The following is a 21,661-nucleotide window of genomic DNA, read 5'->3' as shown; positions in this document are numbered from 1 at the left end:
GCACCCCCGGTAAGCAGGTTCATGGGGCGAGAGACAGCTTTCCCGCCATTGCCTTGCTTGGGTCAATGATGAGAACTCAATTTGTCTCAAAGAGATATCTAAAAATCATGCTCAATAGGATTACACTGAGGCCCCATGGAAGGGACCATCTCGGGGTCAGCATCCTGAGGATTCTCAGGGCCCTGGGGGAGCACTGCAGGTTGGGGCTTGAAGCAACCGATCCCTCAGGCTGTGGCCTGACTGTGAGCCTCCAGGTGCCCAAGAGGTGCTCGGGCCTTCGGCCTTGCCTGCTGACCCATCCCCCTCCCAGGGCGCCTTCTGGGGAGCCATTGCTTAGCAACCCTGGTTTCTTTGTGTCTTTCAGCAGGCCTTGGTGGCCAAGGTCTCGGTGTGGCCACAAACATGGCAGGTGAGTGGAGCCACTGGGCTTCAAGGGAGGCCATAGACACCATCTGGAGTGGGTTCGGGAGGCCTGTGTCTGGGTGGCGGCCACATGGTGGTCGGGCTTGGAAACGTGGATGTCTGGAGAAGTGGATTTCCCCATTGCAGGTCCGCCCTTGGGCCATCCCAGGTGCAGGGGAATTGAAAGATTGGCCCGGTCCCTGACAAGGACCGGAAAGTGCAGGGATGCCGTTGTCAGCCAACAAGGGACCTCACTGCTTCATGGTGTGCCCCATGTGCCCATCCAGATGGTGGATATAGGCCCCTTGGGGCCACTGGCAGTTGTCCCCCTTGGACCTGGAGTGTTCATGAAGCCCCAGACCTTGGCATGTTGCCCAGGGCAGGGGAGCCCAGAGCTCCTGTCGCATGCACCTGATTCCCATGGAGCTTGGGCCCCCTTGGGGCAACTGGGGAGTTCCCCTCTCCAATCCCTTGGGCCACTGAGACATGAAGGGTCAATGTGGTCTAGGAGGGTAATCTTGAGTCCCTGAGCGCAACAAGCAATGTCCTTGGGCCTATCATCGCGGCACTCTAGATCTGAGGGAGTGATCCCATGGATGAGTCCCAGCAGGTGCAGGGAGAGGGCCCCCGTGCACGGCTGGAATAGGCGGCATGCCTGGTTGTGAGCACGCTGTTGGCCTGGCATCCATTCTTCTGCCTTCGGAACCCTGAGGGCCAGGGGTGCCCATGTCATCGAGGGCACCAGCCCAACTCCGGGTGTCAGAGATGGCCAATCCATGGGAGGGCAAGGCCCTGACTATACATACCAGGGCACCCACCCTTCATGCCTGGCCCAGATTCCACAGTGTGCTACCTCTCAGGAAGCCTGTGTGCTGGGCCTTCTGGGGTGCAGCATCAGGAAAGCTCAGCTCTCATGAGGGCCACGCTCTCTGTTGCTTCGTGGTCCAGGTATGGGCATTTCTGCTCCTGTAGCTTGCCCCTTCCATGCGGTCCCCCTGCTGTATGCCGGCCGGCCTCACACCTTGCCACATGGCACCAGGGTTTCCAGACTGGCAGCTCTTGGCTACAATGGCAGGTGCCCCGGAGCAGTGCGTTTTGACACCTTGTCTACCCTTCATCCCCAGATCCTGTGCCCAGATGAAGATCCCGCCCTGAGGGCCAAGTCTTGCTAGGCAGAGCCAGTCCAAGACGCCCAACGTCTCGTGCCCCCACCCCTCCCTCTGGGCATGCCATTCTACAGTAAACACCCCTGGTAAGCAGGTTCAGGGGAGGGGAGGGTGCCTGCCCCCGAAGCCACTGCCTTCCATGGTCAATGATGAGAATTTATATTGTCTCGAAGAGAGATGATGACCTAAAAATCATGCTCAATAGGATTACGCTGAGGCCCAATGGAGGGAATCATGCCAGGGTCAGCATCCCGAGGATGCTCTGTGCCCTGGGCGAGTGATGCAGATTGGGCTTTGAGGTGACCATGCCCTCAAAGCTCCCCACTGTGGCTATGAACTGACTGTGGGCCTCCAGGTGCCCATGAGGGGATCAAGTCTTTGGCCTTGCCTGCCAACCCATTCTTCCTCCAAGGACGCCTCCTAAAGAGCCATTGCTTTCCAACCCTGATCTTGTGTCTTTCAGAGGACCATGGTGGCCAGTGTCTCTGTGCAATGACAACCATGGCAGGTGAGTGGAAGCCACTGCACTTGGAGGGAGGCCGCAGATGTCATTGGGGTGGGTCGTGAGGCCCGGGACTGGGTGGCGGCAGCATGGGAATATGGCTGGGAGCCCTGGATGTCTGGAGAGGGCGGATTTCCCCCTTGAAGGTCCACTCTTGGGCCATCCCACATGCAGGGGAAGCAAAAGATGGGCCGGGTCCCTGAGAAGAACTGGAAGGTGCAGGGACGCCGCCATCGCCCAGGTCAGCTGAGGGATCTTGCTGCGTCAAGGTGTGCCTCATGGGCCCATCCAGATGGTGGACGTGGGCCCCTTGGGACCACTGGCGGCTGTCCCCCTCAGCCCTTGGCTATTCCTGAAACACTGGCACATGGCAAAGTGCCCTGGCAGAAGAGCCCAGAGTTCCTGTTGCATGCACCCGACTCCCAAGGAGCTTGGGTCCCCTCAGGAGAGCTGGGAGCTCCCCTCTCCAATCCTTTGGGCTGCTGAGACAGGAAAGGCCCACCAGGTCTAGGAGGGGAATCTCATATTCCTGGGCACAACAGGCGGTGGCCCTGGGGCTCTCGCCCTGACACTCTAGACTTAATGGAGTTATCCAGGGGAAGAGGCTCAGCAGGTGCAGGGAGAAGCCCCTCCTTGCGAGGCAGGCAGTGGGCCGCATGCTTTGGTTGCTTGCGTGCGTTTGGCCCAGCATCCATTCCTCTACCCTGGGGACCCTGGGGGTCATGGCTTCCCGTGTCCTCAAGGACACCTGCCTGGCTCCAGTTGTCACAGATGACCAATCTGTGGGAGGGTGAGGCCTTGGCCCTACCTACCAGGACAAGCTCCCTGCATGCCATGCGTTGCTCCCACACCATGCTACCTCTCAGGTGGTCAGTGTGCCAGTCTTCTTCTGGGGGGCAACCTCAGCAAGGCTTGGCTCCCTCGGGGGGTATGCTCTCCATTGTTTCAGGTTCCAGGTGGGCATCTTGGCTCCTGTAGCCCGCCCCTTTCTTTTGGTTCCCACCATATGCCAGCCGGCCTCATGCCTTGCCATGTGGCACCAGGATTTCGGGACTGGCAGCTCTTGGCTGCAGGGGTAGGTGCCACAGAGAATGGCGTTTTGACACCAGGCCTACACGTCTCTCCCCAGATCATGTACCCAGACAAAGATCCCGCCCTGAGGGCCAAATCTTCCTAGGCCCAGCCATGGCAACAGGCCCAACGTCTCCTGCCCTGGTACCCTCCAGAGTAATCCACTCTACACTAAGCTCCCCCGGTAAGTGGATTCAGGGGACAGGAGAGTGCCCACCCTCATTGCTACTGCCTTGCTTGGGTCAATGATGAGAACTCATATTGTCTCGAGGAGAGATGATGACCTAAAAATCATGCTCATTAGGATTACACTGAGGCCCAATGGAGGGGACCATGCCTGAGTCAGCATCCAGTAGATGCTCGTGGCCCTGGGGGAGAGCTGCTGTTTGGGGCTTATAGCGAAAGTTCCCTCGGGGCTCCCCACTGTGGCTGTGGTCTGACAGTGGGCCTCCAGCTGCCCAAAGGTGCTCAGGCCTTTGGCCTTGCCTGCCAACTCATTCCCCCTCCCAGGACACCTTCCGGGGAGCCATTGCTTAGCAATCCTGGACTCCTTGTGTCTTTCAGTGGGCTGTGGTGGCCAGGGTCTTGGTGCGGCCTCAACCATGGCAGGTGAGTGGAGCCACTGGGCTTGGAGGGAGGCTGCAGACACCATAGGGGTAGGTTCAGGAGGCTGGTAGCTGGGCGGCAGCCACATGAGATTAGGGCCGGGAGCCCTGGATATATGGAGAGGGTGGACTTAGCTCTTGAAGGTCCGCCCTTGGGCCATGCCACCTTAGGGGAAGGGAAAGTTTGGCCGTGTCCCTAACAAGGACCTTAAAGTGCAGGGAAACCGCCATCAGCCCATGTTCAGCTGAGGGCTTGTGTTGCTTCATGTTGTGACACATTCGCCTGTCCAGATGGTGGACCTGGGCCCCTTGGGCCACTGGCGGCTGTCCCCCTCGGCCCTGGGCTGTTCCTGAAGCCCCGGTCATTGCCAAGGTGACCCGGGTAGGACAGCCCAGAGCTTCTGTCACATGCACCCAACTCCCAAGGAGCTTGGGCCTCCTCGGACCAGCTGGGAAGTTCTCCTCCCTGATCCCTTGGGCTGTCAAGACAGAAAGGGCCCACCAGGCGAAGGAAGGGAATCTTGAGTTCCTGGGTGCAACAGGCAATGGCCCTGGGCCTCTTGCAGTGGCACTCTAGACCTGAGGTAGTGATCCCGGGAAAACGTCCAGCAGGTGCAGGGAGAGGGCCCCCCTGCAAGGGGGGCAATGGGTGGCATGACCTGGTTGCATGCATGGGGTTTGCCCGGTATCCATTCCTCTGCCCCGGGGACCCTGGGTGCTCTGGCTCCACATGTCCTTGAGGGCACCTGTCAGGCTCGGGGTGCGACAGATGGCCAATCTGTGGGAGGGCGAGGGCCTGGACCTACCTACCAAGGCATGCACCCTTCATGACCGGCCCTGCACCCACAATGTGCTACCTCTCGGGAAGCGTGTGTGCTGTGCCTTCCTTTGGGCAGCATCAGCAAGGCTCAGCTCCTCCAGGGGCTACACTCTCCATTTTTTTGGAGTCCAGGTATGGGCATCTCTGCTCCTATAGCCTGCCCCTTCCTTGCGGTCACCCACTATGTGCCGGCTGGCCTAAAGCCTTGCCATGCGGTGCTAGGCTTTCGGGACTGGCACTTCTTGGCTTCAGGAGCAGGTGCCACGCAGCAGGGCATTCTGACACCTGGCCTACCCCCTCTCTCCCCAGATCGTGTCCCCAGATGAAGATTCCTCCCTGAGGGCCATGTCTTGCTAGGCCCAACCCCTGCAAGAGGCCCAAAGTCTCGTGACTCTGTCCACTTCCCCCCATGGCATCCCGCTCTACAGTAAGCACCCCAGAAAGCAGGTTTGGGGGATGGCATAATGCCCACTGCATTGTCACTGCCTTGCTTGGGTCAATGATGAGAACTCATATTGTCTCGAAGAGAGATGATGACCTAAAAATCATGCTCAATAGGATTATGCTGAGGCCTAATGGAGGAGACCATGCCAAGTCAACATCCGAGGTTGCTTGTGGTCCTGGGGGAGTGCTGTAGTTTGGGGCTTGAGGCAATGGATCCCTTGAAGTTCTCCGCTGTAGCTATGGCCTTACTGTGGGCCTCCAAGTGCCCAAAGGACCTCAGGCCTTCGACCTTCCTTGCTGACCCATTCTCCCTCCCAGGACACCTCCCATGGAGCCATTGCTTAGCACCTGGTTCTCCTGTGTCTTTCAGTGGGCAGTGGTGGCCAGGGTCTCCGCAAGACCTCAAACATGGCAGGTGAGGGGAAGCCACTGGGCTTGGAAGGCAGCGGCAGATGCCATTGGGGTGGGTTTGCATGGCCCATGTCTGGGTGGCGGCTGCATGGACATTGGACTGGGAGCCCTGGATGTCTGTAGCAGGTGGACTTCCCCCTTGAAAGTCCGCCCTTGGACCATCTCATGTGCAGGGGAAGCAATAGTTTGCGCGGGTCCCTGACAAGGCCTGAAAATTGTAAGTGCGCTAACATCAGCCCACGTTCAGCTGAAGGCTCTTGCTGCTTAACAATTTACCCCATGGGCCCATCCAAATGGTGGACGAGGGCCCATTGGGCCACTGGCATTTGTCCACCTCGGCCCTGAGCTGTTCCTGAAGTGCTGGCTCTTGGCAAGTTGCCCCCAGTGGGAGAGCCCAGAGCTCCTGTCACATGCACTCAACTCCCAAGGAGTTTGACCCCACTCGGGGCAGCTGGGGAGCTCCCCTCCTGATCCCTTGGGCTATGGAGACAGGAAGAGCCCACCGGGTCTAGGAGGGGAATCTCGAATCCCTGGGGCAACAGGTGGTAGCCCTGGGCCTCTCACGGCATCACTCTAGACCTGAGGGTGTGATCCAGGGGAAGAGGCCCCGCAGGTGCAGGGGGACGCCCCCCTTGTACGGCAGATAGTGGGCGGCATGCCTTGGTTGCATGCACACATCTTTGGCCCAGCTTCCATTCCTCTGGAATGGCAGGTGAGTGGAGCCACTGGGCTTCGAGGGAGGCCATAGATGCCATCTGGAGTGGGTTCGGGAAGCCTGTGTCTAGGTGGCGGCCCCATGGGGATCAGACTGGGATCCCTGGATGGCCGGAGAGGGTGGATTTCCCCACTGAAGGTCCAACCTTGGACCATCCCAGGTGCAGGGGAATCGAAAGATTGGCTGGGCCCCTGACATGGACCAGAAAGTGAAGTGTTGCCGCTGTCAGGCAACGATCAGCTGAGGGACCTCGCTGATCCACAATGTGCCCCATGTGCCCATCCAGATGGTGGATATAGGCCCCTTGGGGCCACTGGTGGCTGTCCTGCTTGGACTTGCAGTGTTCATGAAGCCCCAGACCTTGGCAAGCTGCCCTGGGCCGGAGAGCCCAGAGCTCCTGTCGCATACACCCAATTCCCAAGGAGGTTAGGCCCCCTCAGAGCAACTGGGGAGTTCCCCTCTCCAATCCCTTGGGCCACCAAGACAGGAAGGGCCAACCTGGCCTAGGAGGGCAATCTTGAGTCCCTGGGTGCAACAGGCGATGTCCTTGGGCCCATCATTGCAGCACTCTAGATCTGAGGGAGTGATCCTGTTGATGAGGCCCAGCAGGTGCAGGGAGAGGGCCCCCATGCATGGTGGGAATGGGTGGCATGCCTGGTTGTGAGCATGCTGTTGGCCCAGCATCCATTCCTCTGCCCTCAAGACCCTGAGGGCCGTGGGTCCCCATGTCCTTGAGGGCACCAGCCCAACTTCAGGTGTCAGAGATGGCCAATCTGTGGGAGGGTGAGGGCCTGACTGTACATACCAGGGCACCCACCCTTCATGCCTGGCCCAGAGTCCACAGCATGCTACCTCTCGGGAAACCTATTTGCTGGGCCTTCTGGGGGGCAGCATCAGCAAGGCTCGGCTCTCATGGGGACCACGCTCTCTGTTGTTTTGTGGTCCAGATATAGGCATTTCTGCTCCTGTAGCTTGCCCCTTCCATGCGGTACCCCACCATATGCTGGCCGGCTTCACACCTTGCCACATGACACCAGGCTTTCTGGACTGGCAGCTTTTAGCTACAATGGCAGTTGCCACAGAGCAGTGCATTTTGACACCTCGCCTACCGCTCTCTCCCCAGATCCTGTCCCCAGATGAATATCCCGCCCTGAGGGCCAAGTGTGCTAGGACCAGCCACTGCAAAACGCCCAATGTCTTGTGTCCCCGCCCCCCCCCAGGCATCCCACTCTACAGTAAGTACCCCTGGTAAGCAGGTTCGGGGGACGGGAGAGCACCCCACATCACCGCTGGCTTCCTTGGGTCAATGATGAGAACTCATATTGTCTTGAAGAGAGATGATGACCTAAAAATCATGCTCAATAGGATTACACTGAGACCCAGTGGAGGGGACCATCCCGGAGTCAGCATCCCGAGGATGCTCTGTGCCCTGAGTGAGCACTGCAGATTGGGGCTTTAGGCGACTGTTCCCTTAAGGGTCCCTGCTGTGGCTGTGAACTGACTGTAGGTCTCCAGGTGCCCAGGAGTGGATCAAGCCTTGCCTGCCAACCCGTTCTTCTTCCAGGGACAGCTCCTGTAGAGCCATTGCTTTGCAACCCTGATCTCCTTGTGTCTTTCACGGGCCATGGTGGCCATTGTTTCGGTGCAGCCACAACTATGGCAGGTGAGTGGAAGCCACTGTGCTTGGAGGGAGGCTGACAGACATCATTAGGGTGGGTTCGTGAGGTCCGTGTCTGGGTGGTGGCCACATGGAAATCGGGCTGGGGACCCTTGATGTTGGGAGAGAGTGGACTTCCCCTTGAAGGTCCGCCCTTGGGCCATCCCTCATGCAGGGGAAATGAAAGATGGGCCGGGTCCCTGAAAAAGACTGGAAAGTGCAGGGACACCACCGTCGCCCAGTTCAGCTGAGGGATCTTGCTGCTTCATAGTGGGCCCCATGGGCCAGTCCAGATGGTGGACGTGGGCACCTTGGGACAACTGGCTGCTGTCCCCCTCAGCCCTCGGCTGTTCCTGAATTCCCCGCACATGGCAAGCTGCCATGGGCAGAAGATCCCAGAGATCCTGTCACACGCACCTGACTCCCAAGCAGCTTGGGCCCCCTCAGGACAGCTGGGAGCTCCCCTTCCCCATCCCTTGGGCTGCCATGACAGGAAAGGACCACCAGGTCTAGGAGGGGAATCTCAAGTCCCTGAGCACAATGGGTGATGGCCCTGGGCCTCTCGCCCTGACACTCCAGACCTGAGGGAGTGATTCATGGGAAGAGGCTTAGCAGATGCAGGGAGAGGACCCCCCTGCCCGGCAAGCAGTGTGGAGCATACCTTGGTTGCGTGCACATGTTTGTCCCCCCATGTCCCCCCCATTGCTCTGCCCTGGGGACTCTGGGGGCAGTGGGTCCCATGTCCTCGAGGGCATCTGCCCACCTCCAGGTGTCACAGATGGCAAATCCGTGGGAGGGTGAGGCCTTGGCCCTACCTACCAGGACAAGCTCCCTGCATGCCGTGCCCTGCTCCCATACCGTACTACCTCTCAGGGAGTCTGTGTGCTGGCCTTCTCCTGGGGGACAGCCTCAGCAAGGCTCAGATCCCTCAGGGGCCATGGACTCCGTTGTTTCGGGATCCAGGTATGGGCATCTCCCGTCCTGTAGTCTGCCCCTTTCTTTGGGCTCCCACCATGTGCCAGCTGGCCTCATGCTTTGCCATGTGGTGCCAGGATTTCAGGACTGGCAGCTGTTGGCCTCAGGGACAGGTGTCATGGTGCAGGACATTTTGACAGCTGGCCTACCCCCTCTCTCCCCAGATGCCATCCCCAGATGAAGATCTAGCCCCGAGGTCCAAGTCTTGCTAAGCCAAGCCCTGGCAAGAGGCCCAAAGTCTCATGCCCCCACCTCCCTCCCAGGGCATCCCACTCTACAGTAAGCACCCTGGGTAAGTAGGTTTGGGGGATGGGACAGCACCCGCCTGCATCGCCATTGCCTTGCTTGGGTCAATGATGAGAACTCATAATGTCTCGAAGAGAGATGATGACTTAAAAATCATGCTCAATAGGATTACACTGAGGCCCAGTGGAGGGGACCATCCTGGAGTCAGCATCCTGAGGATTCTCGGGGCCCTGGGGGAGTGCTGCAGTTTGGGGCTTGAAGTGACCGATTCCTCAAGGCTCCTAGCTTTGGCTGTGCCTTGACTGTGTGCCTCCAGGTGCCCAAGAGGGGCTCAGACCTTTGGCCTTGCATGCCAACCCATCCCCCCTCCCAGGACACCTTCTGGGGAGTCATTGCTTAGCAATCCTAGTCTCCTTGTGTCTTTCAGCAAGCCGTGGTGTCTAGGGTCTTGGTGCGGCCTTGACAATGGCTGGTGAGTGGAAGCCACTGCACTTGGAGGGAGGCCACAGACATCATTGGGGTGGGTTCATGAGGCCCGTGTCTGGGTGGCGGCCATATGGGAATCGGGCCGGGAGCCCTGGATGTCCGGAGAGGGTGGACTTCCCCCATGAAGGTCCGCCCTTGGGCCATCCCACATGCAGGGGAAGGGAAAGATGGGCTGGTTCCCTGACAAGGAGTAGAAAGTGCAGGGACGCCGCCGTCACCCAGGTTAGCTGAGGGATCTTGCTGCTTTACGGTGTACCCCATCGGCCCATCCAGATGGTGAACATGGGCCCCTTTGGACCACTGGCGGCTGTCCCCCTCAGCCTTCAGCTGTTCCTGAAGGCCCGGTGCTGGCAAGTTGCCCTGGGCAGAAGAGCCCAGAGCCCCTGTCACATGCACCCAACTCCCAAGGAGCTTGGGCCCCCTCGGGGCAGCTGGGAACTGCCCTCCCTGATTCCTTGGGCTGCCAAGAGAGGAAAGGACCACTGGGTCTAGGAGGGGAATCTAAAGTCCCTGGGCACAACGGGCAATGGCCCTAGGCCTCTCACCCTGACACTCTATACCTGAGGGAGTGATTCATGGGAAGAGGCTCAGCAGGTGCTGGGAGAGGCCCCCCCTCTCCCAGCAGGCTGTGAGCAACATGCCTTGGTTGTGTGCACATGTTTGGCCCAGCATTCATTCCTCTGCCCTGGGGACTCTGGGGGCCATGGCTCCCCATGTCCTTGAGGGCACCTGCCCAACTCCAGGTGCCACAGATGGCCAATAAGTGGGAGGGCGAGGCATTGGCCCTACTTACCAGGACACGCACCCTGCAAGCTGGGCCCCACTCCCACACCATGCTACCTCTTGGGAAGCCTGTGTGCCAGGCCTTCTCCTGGGGGGTAGCTTCAGCAAGGCTTGGCACTCTCGGGGGCCATGGTCTCCATTGTTTCAGGGTCCAGGTATGGGCATCTTTGCTACTGTAGCCTGCCACTTCCTTGTGGTCCCCTGCCATATGCCGGCAAGCCTAACACCTTGACAGTGGTGCCAGGATTTTAGGACTTGCAGGTCTTGGTCGCAGGTGCAGGTGCCCCAGACCAGGGCATTTTGACACCAGATTTACCCCTCTCTCCCCAGATCCCATCCCCAGACGTAGATCCAGCCCTGAGGGCCATGTCTTGCTATGTCCAGCCCCTGCAAGAGGCCCGAAATCTCATGCCCCTGCCCCACCCCACCCCCGGGCATTCTGCTATACAGTAAGCACCCCAGTAAGCAGGTTTGGGGAACAGGAGAGTGCCAAACCGTGTCACCACTGCTTTGCTTGGGTCAATGATGAGAACTTATATTTTCTAGAAGAAAGAAGATTCATCCTCCCAGGACTCCTCCCAGGGAGCCATTGCTTAGCAACACTGGTCTCCTTTTGTCTTTCAGTGGGCCATGGTGGCCAGCGCCTTGACAGGGGCCTCAACCATGGCAGGTGAGTAGAAGCAACTGGGCTTGGAGGGAAGCTGCAGACGCCATTGGGGTGAATTCGGGAGGCCCATGTCTGGGTACTGGCCGCATGGACATTGGACCAGGAGCCCTGGATGTCTCTAGAGGGTGCACTTCACCCTTGAAAGTCCGCCCCTGGACCATCTCATGTGCTGGGGAAGCAAAAGTTTGTATGGGTCACTGACAAGGGCCAGAAAGTGCAGGGACGCCGCCGTCAGCCCACGTTCAGCTGAGGGCTCTTGCTGCTTCATGGTGTACCCCATTGGCCCATCCAGATGGTGAACGTGGACCCCTTGGGCCACTGGTGTCTGTCCACCTTGGCCCTGAGCTGTTCCTGAAGTGCTGGCCCTTGGCAAGTTGCCCCGGGCGGGGGAGCCCAGAGCTCCTGTAGCATGCACTCAACTCCCAAGGAGCTTGGGCCCACTCAGGGCAGCTGGGGACCTCCCCTACTGATCCCTTGAGCTGCGGAGACAGGAAGGGCCCACTGGGCCTAGGAGGGGAATCTCAAATCCCTAGGTGCAATGGGCAATGGCCTTGGGCCTATGGTCGCAGCACTCTAGACCTGAGGGACTGATCCCAGGAAGAGACCCAACAGGTGCAAGGAGAGGGCCCCTTGCATGGCGAGCAGTGGGCGGCATGCCTTGGTTGTGTGGACACGGTTACCTGGCATCCATTCTTCTGCCCTTGCGGCCCTGGGGGCTATAGCTCCCAATGTCCTCGAGGGCACTTTACCAGCTCCAGGTTCCACAGATTGCCAATCCGTGGAAGGGCGAGGGCCTGGTCCTACCTACCAGGGAATGCACCCTTCACGCCGTGCCCCCCACCCACAGTGTGTTACCTCTCGGGAAGTCTGTGTGCCAGGCCTTCTGGGAGGCAGCATCAGCAAGGCTCAGCTCCCTTAGGAGCCACGCTCTCCATTGTTTTGGGGTCCAGGTATGGGCATCTCTGCTCCTGTAGCCTGCCACTTCCTTGTGGTCCCTCACTGTGAGACAGCTAGCCTTATGCCTTGTCACATGGCACCAGGCTTTTGGGACTGAAACTCTTGGCCACAGGAACAGGTGTCCCAGTGCAGGACGTTTTGAGAGCTGGCCCGCCCCTTTCTTCCCAGAGGCTGTCCCCAGGTGAAGATCCCGCCCTGAGGTCCAATGCCATTGCCCCCCTCCTGGGGCATCCCGCTCTACAGTAAGCACCCTGGGTAAGCTGGTTTGGGGGACGGGAGAGTGCCCGCCTGCATCACCATTGCCTTGCTTGGGTCAATGATGAGAACTCATATTGTCTCAAAGACAGATGATGACCTAAAAATCATGCCCAATAGGATTACACTGTGACCCAATGGAGGGGACCATCCCCATGTCAGCATCCAGAAGATGCTCGGGGTCCTGGGGGAGTGCTGCAGTTTGGGGTTTGAAGCGACCATTCCCTCAAGGCTCTCCATTGTGGCTGTGGTCTGACTGTGTGCCTTGGGCCATCCGCCCTTGGGCCATCCCATGTGTAGCCAAAGTTTGGCCGGGTCCCTGACAAGGACCGGAAAGTGCAGGGATGCCGCCGTCAGCCCACGTTCAGCTGAGGGCTCTTGCCGCTTCAGTTGTGCCCCATGGGCCCATCCAGATGGTGGACATGGGCCACTTGGGGCCACTGGCGTCTGTCCCTCTCGGCCCTTGGGTGTTCCTGAAGCCCCAGCCATTGGTAATGTGCCCCAGGTGGGAGAGCCCAGAGCTCCTGTAAAAAGCACCTGACTCCCAAGGAGCTTGAGCCCTCTTGGGGCAGCTGGGGAGCTCCCCTCCCCGATCCCTTGGGCCGTCGAGACAGGAAGACCCCACCCGGCCTAGGGGGGGAATCTCGAATCCCTGGGCACAACAGTTGATGGCCCTGGGCCTTTCATCATAGCACTGGAGACCTGAGGGAGTGATCCTGGGGAAGAGTCCCAGCAGGTGCAGGGAGAGGCCTCCTGCATGGAGGGCAGTGGGCGGTATGCCTCGGTTGCGTGCACGCAGTTTGCCTGGCATCCATTCCTCTGCCCTTGGGGCCCTCAGCACTGTGGCTTCCTGTGTCCTCGAGGGCATGTGCCCAGCCCGGGTGCCACAGATGGCCAAACCTTGGGAGGGCGAGGGCCTTGCCCTACCTACTAGGGCATGCACCCTTCACACCTGACCCTGCACCCACAGTGTGCTACCTCTCTGGAAGCCTGTGTGTCAGGCCTTCTGGGGGCCATCATCAGCAAGGTTCAGCTCCCTTGGGGGCCTCACTCTCCACTGTTTCGGGTCCAGGTATGGGCATCTCTGTTCCTGTAGCTTGCCCCTTCCTTGCAGTCCCCCACTGTGTGCCAACCAGCCTTAGGCCTTGCCACTCGCTGCCAGGCTTTTGAGACTGGCAGCTCTTGGCCACAGGAGCAGACGCCCTGGAGTAGGGAGTTTTGACAGCTGGCCTACCACTCTCTCCCCAGATCCCATGTCCAAGGACCCTTCTACACCTTTCAGCCCCTGCAAGAAGCCCAAAGTTCATGCCCCTGCCCGCCCCCCCGGGGCATCCCGTTCTACAATAAGCATCCTGGTAAGCACACTCAGGGGACGGGAGAGCACCTGCCCACATCACCACTGCCTTGCTTGGGTCAATGATGAAAACTCATATTGTCCCGAAGAGAGATGATGACCTAAAAATCATGGTCAATAGGATTACGCTGAGGCCCAATGGAGGGGACCATCCTGGGGTCAGCATCTCGAGGATTCTTGGGGCCCTGGGGGAGCACTGCAATTTGGGGCTTGAGGCAACAGATCCTTCGGGTCTCCCTGCTGTTGCTCTGGCCTGTCTGTGGGCCTCCAGGTGCCCAAGAGCTACTCCAGCCTTTGGCCTTGCCTCCCGACCCATTCCTCCTCCCGGGACACCTTCTCATGAGCCAATGCTTAGCAACCCTCATCTCCTTTTGTCTTTCAGTGTACCTTTGTGGCCATCATCTTGGCACGGCCTCAACAATGAGATTTGATTCGATGCCTCTGGAGCTATTTGAAGGTCTCAGATGTAAACAGTCAGTGGGAAGTTCCACATGATGCAGCTTCGGCACTTCTCTCTTGGTGGGACACCTTCATGGCCAGTGAGGGTTGACTTCTCCTTGAATGTCCTCCCTTGTCCTTTGGCAACTCCACCTGATGAGTACATTTGGCCATCCTCCTGACATGGTCTCGAATATCCAGGGAGATCTCCACTCTGCCACCAATCTCCTACTACATTCCTCACCCCCTACCATCGAGTTCTCAGCTTTAGCAGCCTCTGTTTGATGCCGGTCTCTTTCAGGAAATGCCATTTTATTTTGAAGAGAATTTGTTTGTCCAGTGAGGTGTGGTGAATCAGGCCTTTGTCCCTGCTGTCCACTTTTGGTGTTTCAGGAAATTGCCTGTACTGAGGCTCCCAGCTGGAGGTTCGCAGCTGGATCCCCCTAGCCAGCCTTCAGAAGAGGGGAAGCCATCCCCTCAGGAGTGCTTCCTGTTTTCTTATTAACAACACTGTTTTTTCTGGACAATTTCTTGCAGATTTCTGGCAGATTACAATCCAATTGTAATCTCTGACTGAAACACAGCTAGATAATCATCAAATCATACTGAAATAGCAGGAATTCTTATCCTTCTCCACAGCAGCTTAGACAGAGAAGGCCATGTGGCCAAAATTAGGATGCATTGAGACATGATTTTTGGTAGAATTGGATCCCTGAGATCCTGGCCAGTTTGGGCCTCTCATCATGGAAAAGGCAAGAGAGAGTGGAGTTGATGTGGCAACATCTAGAGAAATACATCCCCCTACATTGCCTGGGAAAAGCTTAGAGGCTCATTTTTGTTGTTTTTGTAACCAGAAGCTTTTGAGGACTGTAGTTTTATATTTGGCGGGCTTTTTTTGTGATTGATATTTGAGGGCACTGTCCTTGTCCTGGAGAAAAGGCAAGCAATCTACCCTGGCCAAATGGTGGGCCCTGAGTATCACCTGGGCACAGTTGTGGGCGATTATTTGCTCCTCTTGGACCATATTTGTGGTAGGTCACTTTCACAGAGTGGCCTCTTAGGATACAAAGGATCCAGTGATTTCCATTTCCCTTCTACACCTTTCAGCATAAATGCAGAGTCACCTGCCAAGTGCTGCTCATCCCTGACATTGGCTGCATAGTTGCTTGCTCCACATCCTAGGACCCTGTGCTCTTCTTTGTTAAATATCCCGTAGTTCCAGCACACTGAATCCCTCCCCCAGAAGTCCAGGACAGTCTCTGTCCACACTCTGTACCTAAAGCCTGGATTTTTAAATGATATCCAGCTTGGTTGGGATAGAATATGGATGGCACTCTGTTGGTCCTGGAGAGAAAGCAGGAAAACAACCTGGAGTTGGACAGTGTGAAAACAGTGACTGAAAAATACCTAAGACATTCATGGGGGAGATAATTTGCTCTTTTTAGAGTGCTTCCCTGAGGAAAGCAAGCACTAAGACCCCTTTCCAGGGACAGAGGAGCTGGCTGGGACTGTTTCCCTTCCCCACCCCTCAGTATAAACATAGAACCAGCTTCCATAAATAGCACAATGCCTACAGTGACTTCCTAACCCACTTATTCAGGTCACACACCCCTTTGCTATGCCAGCACTGCCCTTGTAGTACAAATTCATCTCACTCTCAGTGTGGAGGACCCCTTCTTCAGAAGACCAGCATAAACCCCTAATCACACCACATCTTCTGACCATAGAGTTCTGCAAAGCCTCCGTGCTATCAGAAGTAGCATCAGATCTCATTTAACATGGAAACCAGAGCACACCTAGTTAAAACTCACCCACTCTGACCAAGTTCCAAACATTACCTACTGAAGAGCCTCTGAAGATGACTGGCCTGCAGGATAGAGCAGCCAAAACACAGCAGCAGAGTGCATGCAGCACACAACAGAGACACTCCCTGAAGCACCAGGGACTGGATATTATATGAATTTCTTCTTAACAAAGCCATTACTCTCAGAAGCAGGAAATATAACAGGCTTTTCTAACTCAGAGAAGAAAACAGAGGCTTAGACAAAATCCCAAGACAGTGTAATTCATCCCCCAAGAAAGAACAAGATAAGGTCATGGCCAGAGATCTAATCAAAACAGATATAAATAATATGCCTTATGGAGAATTTAAAGCAATAATCACCAACATACTTACTGGGCTTGAGAAAAGCATAAAAGACAACAGGGAGGCCCTTACCACAGAGATAAAAAAGTTAAAAAAAAAGTCAGAAATTAAAAATTCAATAACTGAGATTCCAAACTGATGGGATGTAATGATCATGAGGATGAAAGAAGCAGAGGAACAAATAAGTGATATGGAAGACAAAATAATGGGAAACCATGAAGCTGAAAAAAAAGAGAAAGAAGAATTATGGAACACAAAAGTAGATATAGGGTATTCAGTGTCCCTGTAAAGTGTAATAACATTTGTATTATAGGTGTCCAGATTAAGAACAGAGGCAAAAGCGGACAGAAAATTTAATTGAGGAAATATTAGCTGGAAACTTCCCCAATCTGGGGAAGGAAACAGACATCCAAATCCAGGAGGAACAGAGACCTCCTGTTAAAATCAACAAAAGCAGGCCAACACCATGACCTATCATATTTAAACTTGCAAATTATAGTGACAAAGAAAAGATGTTAAGGCAGCATGACAAAATAAGTACCTAACTTATAAGGAAAGACCCATAAAGCTAGCTGTATATCTTTCCACAGAAACGTGGTAAGCCAGAAGAAAGTGGCATGATATATTCAACATGCTGAATCGGAAATATCTGCTGCAAAGAATATCCTATCCACAAAAGCTATTAGTCAGAGTAGAAGGAGAGAAAAAGAGTTTCCCAGACAAAACTAAAGAAGTTTGTGACCACTAACTCAACCCTGCAAAAAAATATTAAAGGAGACTCTTTGAATAGAAAGGAGAGACCAAAAGTGACAAAGACTAGAAAGGCAAAGAGAATCTCCAGAAACAATGACAAAACAAGTAATAAAATGGCATTAAATACATATCTGCCAATAATTACTGAATGTAAATGGACTAAACACCACAACCAAAAGATCTGGAATGTCAGAATGGATAAAAATCCAAGACCTGTCTATATTCTGTGCACGAGACTCGTTTTAGACCTAAAGATTGAAAGTGAGGGGATGGAGAAATATTTACCATGCAATAGCACATCAAAAGAAAGAGTAGCAGTACTTATATTCAACAGACTAGATTTAATCCAAAAACTGTAACAAGAAATGAAGAAAGGTACTATATCATAATAAAGGGGTCTATCCAACAAGAAGATCTAACATTTGTAAATATTTATGCTCCCAAATGGGAGGACCCAGATATATAAAACAATTAATAACAAACATAAGGGACTCATTGATAATAATACAATAGTAAGGGATTTAAACACCCCACTTACATCAATGAACAGATATCTAAGTAGAAAATCATCAAGGAAACAATGGTTTTGAATGTGGACCAAATAGACTTACCATATATATTCAGAACATTCCACCCCAAAGAGGCAGAATACACATTCTTTTCAGATGCACATGGGACATTCTCCAGGATAGGTTACATGCTAGTTCATAAATCAGGTCTCAACAAGAACAAAATGACTGAGATCATACCATGCATATTTTCATATGTTTCATATGATGCTATGAAACATGAACTGAACCACAAGAAAAAAATTGGAGAAGACTGCAAATACATGAAGGATAAGCAAAATGCTACTAAACAACAAACTGGTCAACAAGGAAATCAAAGAAGAAAAAATACATGGAAACAAATGAAAATGAAATCACAACAGTCCAAAATCTTTGTGATGCAGCAAAAGTGGTCTTAAAAAGACATAGATAGCAATTCAGGCCTATATTAAGAAGCAAGAAAAATATCAAATAAAAAACCTAACCTCACACCTAAAGGAGCTCAAAAAGAATTTTTTTTAAAGCCTAAAACCAGCAGAAGAAGGGAAATAATAAAGACCAGAGCAGAAATAAATGATATAGAAACTAAAAAACAACAGATCAGTGAAACCTGGAGAAGGTTCTTTGAAAAAAAAAATAATAAATTTGATAAACTCTTAGACTTATCAAAGACAAAAGCAAATGGATACAAAAAGTAAAATCACAAATGAGAGAGGAGAAATAACCAACACCACAGAAACATAAACAATTATAAAAGGATATTATATAAAACTACATGGCAACAAATTGGACAAACTGGAAGAAATGGATAAATTCCTAGAAACATATAAACCACCAAAACTGAAACAGGAAGAAATAGAAAACCTTAACAGATGGATAACCAGCAAAAAAATTGGACCAGTAATCAGTACTCTCCCAATAAACAAAGTTCACAGACATGTGTCTTCACAGTTGAATTCTATGAAACATTTAAGGAAGAGTTAATATGTATTCTTCTCAAACTATTTAAAAAAATAGAAATGGAAGGAAAACTTCAAAATTCATTCTATGAGGCCAACATTACACTGATAACAAAACCAGATAAAGACTCCATTAAAAACCAGAACTACAGGCCAATATCATTGGTAAACATGGAGGCAAGAATTCTAAGTAAAATATTAGCAAATCGAATCCAACAATACATTAAAAGAATCATTTGAGATAAGCGTGATTTATGCCTGGGCTGCAAGAGTGGATCACTATTCACAAATCAATCAACATGATACGCCACATTAATAAAAGAAAGGATAACAACCATATGATCTCAGTAGATGCAGAAAAAGCTTTTGGCAAAGTACAACAACCATTCTTGATAAAAAAAAAAAAAAAAAAAAAAACCTCAACAAAGTAGAGTTAGAGGGAACATACCTCAACATAATAAACTCCATAAATGAAAAACCCGCTGGTAAGATCCTCAATGGGGAATAATTGAGAGCTTTAATCTATGATCAGGAACAAGGCAGGGATATCCAGTCTCACCACTGTTATGAAACATAATACTGGAAGCAATCAGAAAACAAAAAGAAATAAAAGGCATCCAAGTCACCAAGGAAGAAGTAAAACTTTCAATATTTGCAGATGACATGATACTCTATATAGAAATTCCAAAACTCCACCAAAAAATTGCTATTATTGATACACAAATTCAGTAAAGTCACAGGATACAAAATCAATGTACAGAAATCTGTTGCCTTACTATACATGAATAATAAACAGCAGAAAGAGAAATCAATGAATCCATCCCATCTACAACTGTACCAAAAATCATAAGAATAAACCCAACCAAAGAGATAAAATATGTGTACTCTAAAAGTATAAACCACTGATGAAAGAAATTGACAATGACACAAAGAAATGGAAAAACATTCCATGCTCATGGTTTAGAAGAATAAATATTTTTAAATTGTCTATATTACCCAAAGGAATCCGCACATTTAATGCAATCACCATCAAAATATGAACAGCAGTTTTCACAGAGTTAGAAAAAGAATCCTAACACCCAGTTACCCCCTCCCCCCACACCTCCCCTCCAGCAATCCACACTGATTATAATGAGCGCTGGGTGTTATATGCAACTGATGAATCACCAAACTCTGTGTCAGAAACTAATAATACACTATACGTTAATTAAATTGATTTTAAATTTAAAAAAAGGAAAAGAATCCTAAAATTTGTATGGAACCACAAAAGACCTCAACTAGCCAAACCAATCTTGAAAATGAAAAGCAAAGCTGGTGGCATCACAATTCTGGACTTCAAGTTATATGACAAAGCTGTAGTGATCAAGACAGTATGGTTCTGGCACAAAAACAGACACATAGATCAATGGAACAGAATAGAGAGCCCAGAAATGGACCCTCAATTCTATGGTCAACTAATCTTCGACAAAGTGGGAATGAATATCCAATGAAAAAAAGACAGTCTCTTCAACAAATGGTGTTGGGAAAACTGGACAGCCACATGCAGAAGAATGAAACTGAACCACTTTCTTACACCACACACAAAAATAAAATCAAAATGGATGAAAAACCTAAATGTGAGACAGGAAACCAAAATCCTAGAGGAGAACACAGGCAGAAACCTCTTTGACATTGGCTGTAGCAACTTCTGACTAGATATGCCTCTGGAGAAGGGGGAAACAAAAGCAAAAATAAACTGTTGGGACTTCATCAAGTTAAAATGCTTCTACACAGCATAGGAAACAATCAACAAAACTAAAGGCAACCTACAGAATGGGAGAAGATATTTGCAAATGACCTATCTGATAAGGGGTTTATATTCAAAATCTACAAAGACCTTATCAAACTCAACATACCAAAAAAAAAAAAAATCCAGTTAAGAAACAGACAGAAATCATGAATAGACACTTTTCCAAAAAAGACATGCAGATGACTAACAGACAAATGAAAAGATGTTCATCATCATTCATCATCAGGGAAATACAAATCAAAACCACAATGAGCTACCACCTCACGTCTGTCAGAATGGCTAAAATTAATAACACAGGAAATAATAGATGTTGACAAGGATGCAGAGAAAGGGGAACCCTCTTACACTGTTGGTGGGAATGCAAACTGGTGCAGACACTCTGGAAAAACAGTATGAGGTTCCTCAAAATGTTCAGAATAGAAGTACCATATGACCCAGCAATTGCACTGTCTTAGAGAAAGACAAATACCATATGATTTCACTCATATGTGGTATTTAAGAAACCAAACAGATAACCATTTGCAAAGGAGAAAAAAAGAGAGAAGGAAGCATGCCATAAAAGAATCTTAATGATAGAGAACAAACTGAGGGTTGATGGAGGGATGTGGGTGGGGGAAGGGTTAAATGGGTATTAAGGAGGGCACTTGTTATGATGAGCCCTCAGTGTTATATGTAAGTTATGAATCATTAATGTTACTCCTGAGACCAATATTACACTATATATTAACTAACTAGAATTTTTAACATTTTTTTATTAACATATAATGTGTTATTTGTTTCAGGGAAACAGATCTGTGATTCATCAGTCTTACACAATTCACAGTGCTCACCATAGTACATACACTCCCCAATGTCCATCACCCAGCCACCCCATCCCTCCCACCCCTTTCCAGTCCAGCAATCCTGTTTGTTTCCTGAGATTAAGTCTCTTATGGTTTGTCTCCCTCTCTGGTTTCATCTTGTTTCATGTTCCCCTCCCTCCCCCTATGATCCTCTGTCTTGTTTCTCAAATTCCTCATATCAGTGAGATCATATACTTGTCTTTCTCTGATTGACTTATTTCGCTTAGCATAATACCCTCTAGTTCCATCCATGTTGCAAATGGCAAGATTTCATTTTTTTAATGGCGGCATAATATTCCACTGTATATATATACACCATATCTTCTTTATCCGTTCATCTGTTGATGGACATCTAGGCTCTTTCCATAGTTCATTGCTGCTATAAACATTGGGGTTCATGTGCCCCTTCGGATCACTACATTTGTATCTTTGGGGTAAATACCCAGTAGTGCAATTGCTGGGTCATAGGGTAGCTCTATTTTCAACTTTTTGAGGAACCTCCATACTGTCTTCCAGAGTGGTTGCACCAGCTTGCATTCCCACCAACAGTAGAGGAGGGTTCCCCTTTCTCTGCATCCTCGCCAACATCTGTCATTTCCTGACTTGTTAATTTTAGCCATTCTTTTTTTTTTAAGATTTTATTTTATTTATTTGAGAGAGAGAATGAGAG

General features: G+C 51.7%; 7 non-coding genes and 1 pseudogene across 7 annotated transcripts; all 8 read left to right on the top strand.

Moving 5' to 3' along the window:
* The first annotated feature begins 59 nt into the window (after window positions 1–59).
* On the top strand, window positions 60–134 carry LOC115939520 (small nucleolar RNA SNORD115; annotated as a pseudogene).
* A 1,574-nt stretch (window positions 135–1,708) lies between these two features.
* Window positions 1,709–1,789, top strand: LOC115939490 (small nucleolar RNA SNORD115). Its single transcript, XR_004074294.1, has one exon. It is a non-coding gene; the product is annotated as a small nucleolar RNA SNORD115 (small nucleolar RNA).
* A 1,591-nt stretch (window positions 1,790–3,380) lies between these two features.
* LOC115939492 (small nucleolar RNA SNORD115) lies at window positions 3,381–3,461 on the top strand. Its single transcript, XR_004074296.1, has one exon. It is a non-coding gene; the product is annotated as a small nucleolar RNA SNORD115 (small nucleolar RNA).
* Window positions 3,462–5,059: 1,598 nt separating this feature from the next.
* On the top strand, window positions 5,060–5,140 carry LOC115939480 (small nucleolar RNA SNORD115). The gene has a single exon (XR_004074284.2). It is a non-coding gene; the product is annotated as a small nucleolar RNA SNORD115 (small nucleolar RNA).
* Window positions 5,141–7,436: 2,296 nt separating this feature from the next.
* On the top strand, window positions 7,437–7,517 carry LOC115939523 (small nucleolar RNA SNORD115). Its single transcript, XR_004074324.1, has one exon. It is a non-coding gene; the product is annotated as a small nucleolar RNA SNORD115 (small nucleolar RNA).
* Window positions 7,518–9,115: 1,598 nt separating this feature from the next.
* Window positions 9,116–9,196, top strand: LOC115939469 (small nucleolar RNA SNORD115). The gene has a single exon (XR_004074273.1). It is a non-coding gene; the product is annotated as a small nucleolar RNA SNORD115 (small nucleolar RNA).
* A 3,021-nt stretch (window positions 9,197–12,217) lies between these two features.
* LOC115939505 (small nucleolar RNA SNORD115) lies at window positions 12,218–12,298 on the top strand. The gene has a single exon (XR_004074309.1). It is a non-coding gene; the product is annotated as a small nucleolar RNA SNORD115 (small nucleolar RNA).
* Window positions 12,299–13,572: 1,274 nt separating this feature from the next.
* On the top strand, window positions 13,573–13,653 carry LOC115939481 (small nucleolar RNA SNORD115). Its single transcript, XR_004074285.2, has one exon. It is a non-coding gene; the product is annotated as a small nucleolar RNA SNORD115 (small nucleolar RNA).
* Window positions 13,654–21,661: the final 8,008 nt, after the last annotated feature.

The sequence above is a fragment of the Leptonychotes weddellii genome, chromosome 9, assembly GCF_054177405.1.
Source record: "Leptonychotes weddellii isolate Sample4059 chromosome 9, ASM5417740v2, whole genome shotgun sequence".
NCBI lineage: Eukaryota > Metazoa > Chordata > Mammalia > Carnivora > Phocidae > Leptonychotes > Leptonychotes weddellii.
The sequence above is the reverse complement of the archived record's forward strand: the minus strand, read 5'-3'. Positions and strand labels throughout refer to the sequence as shown.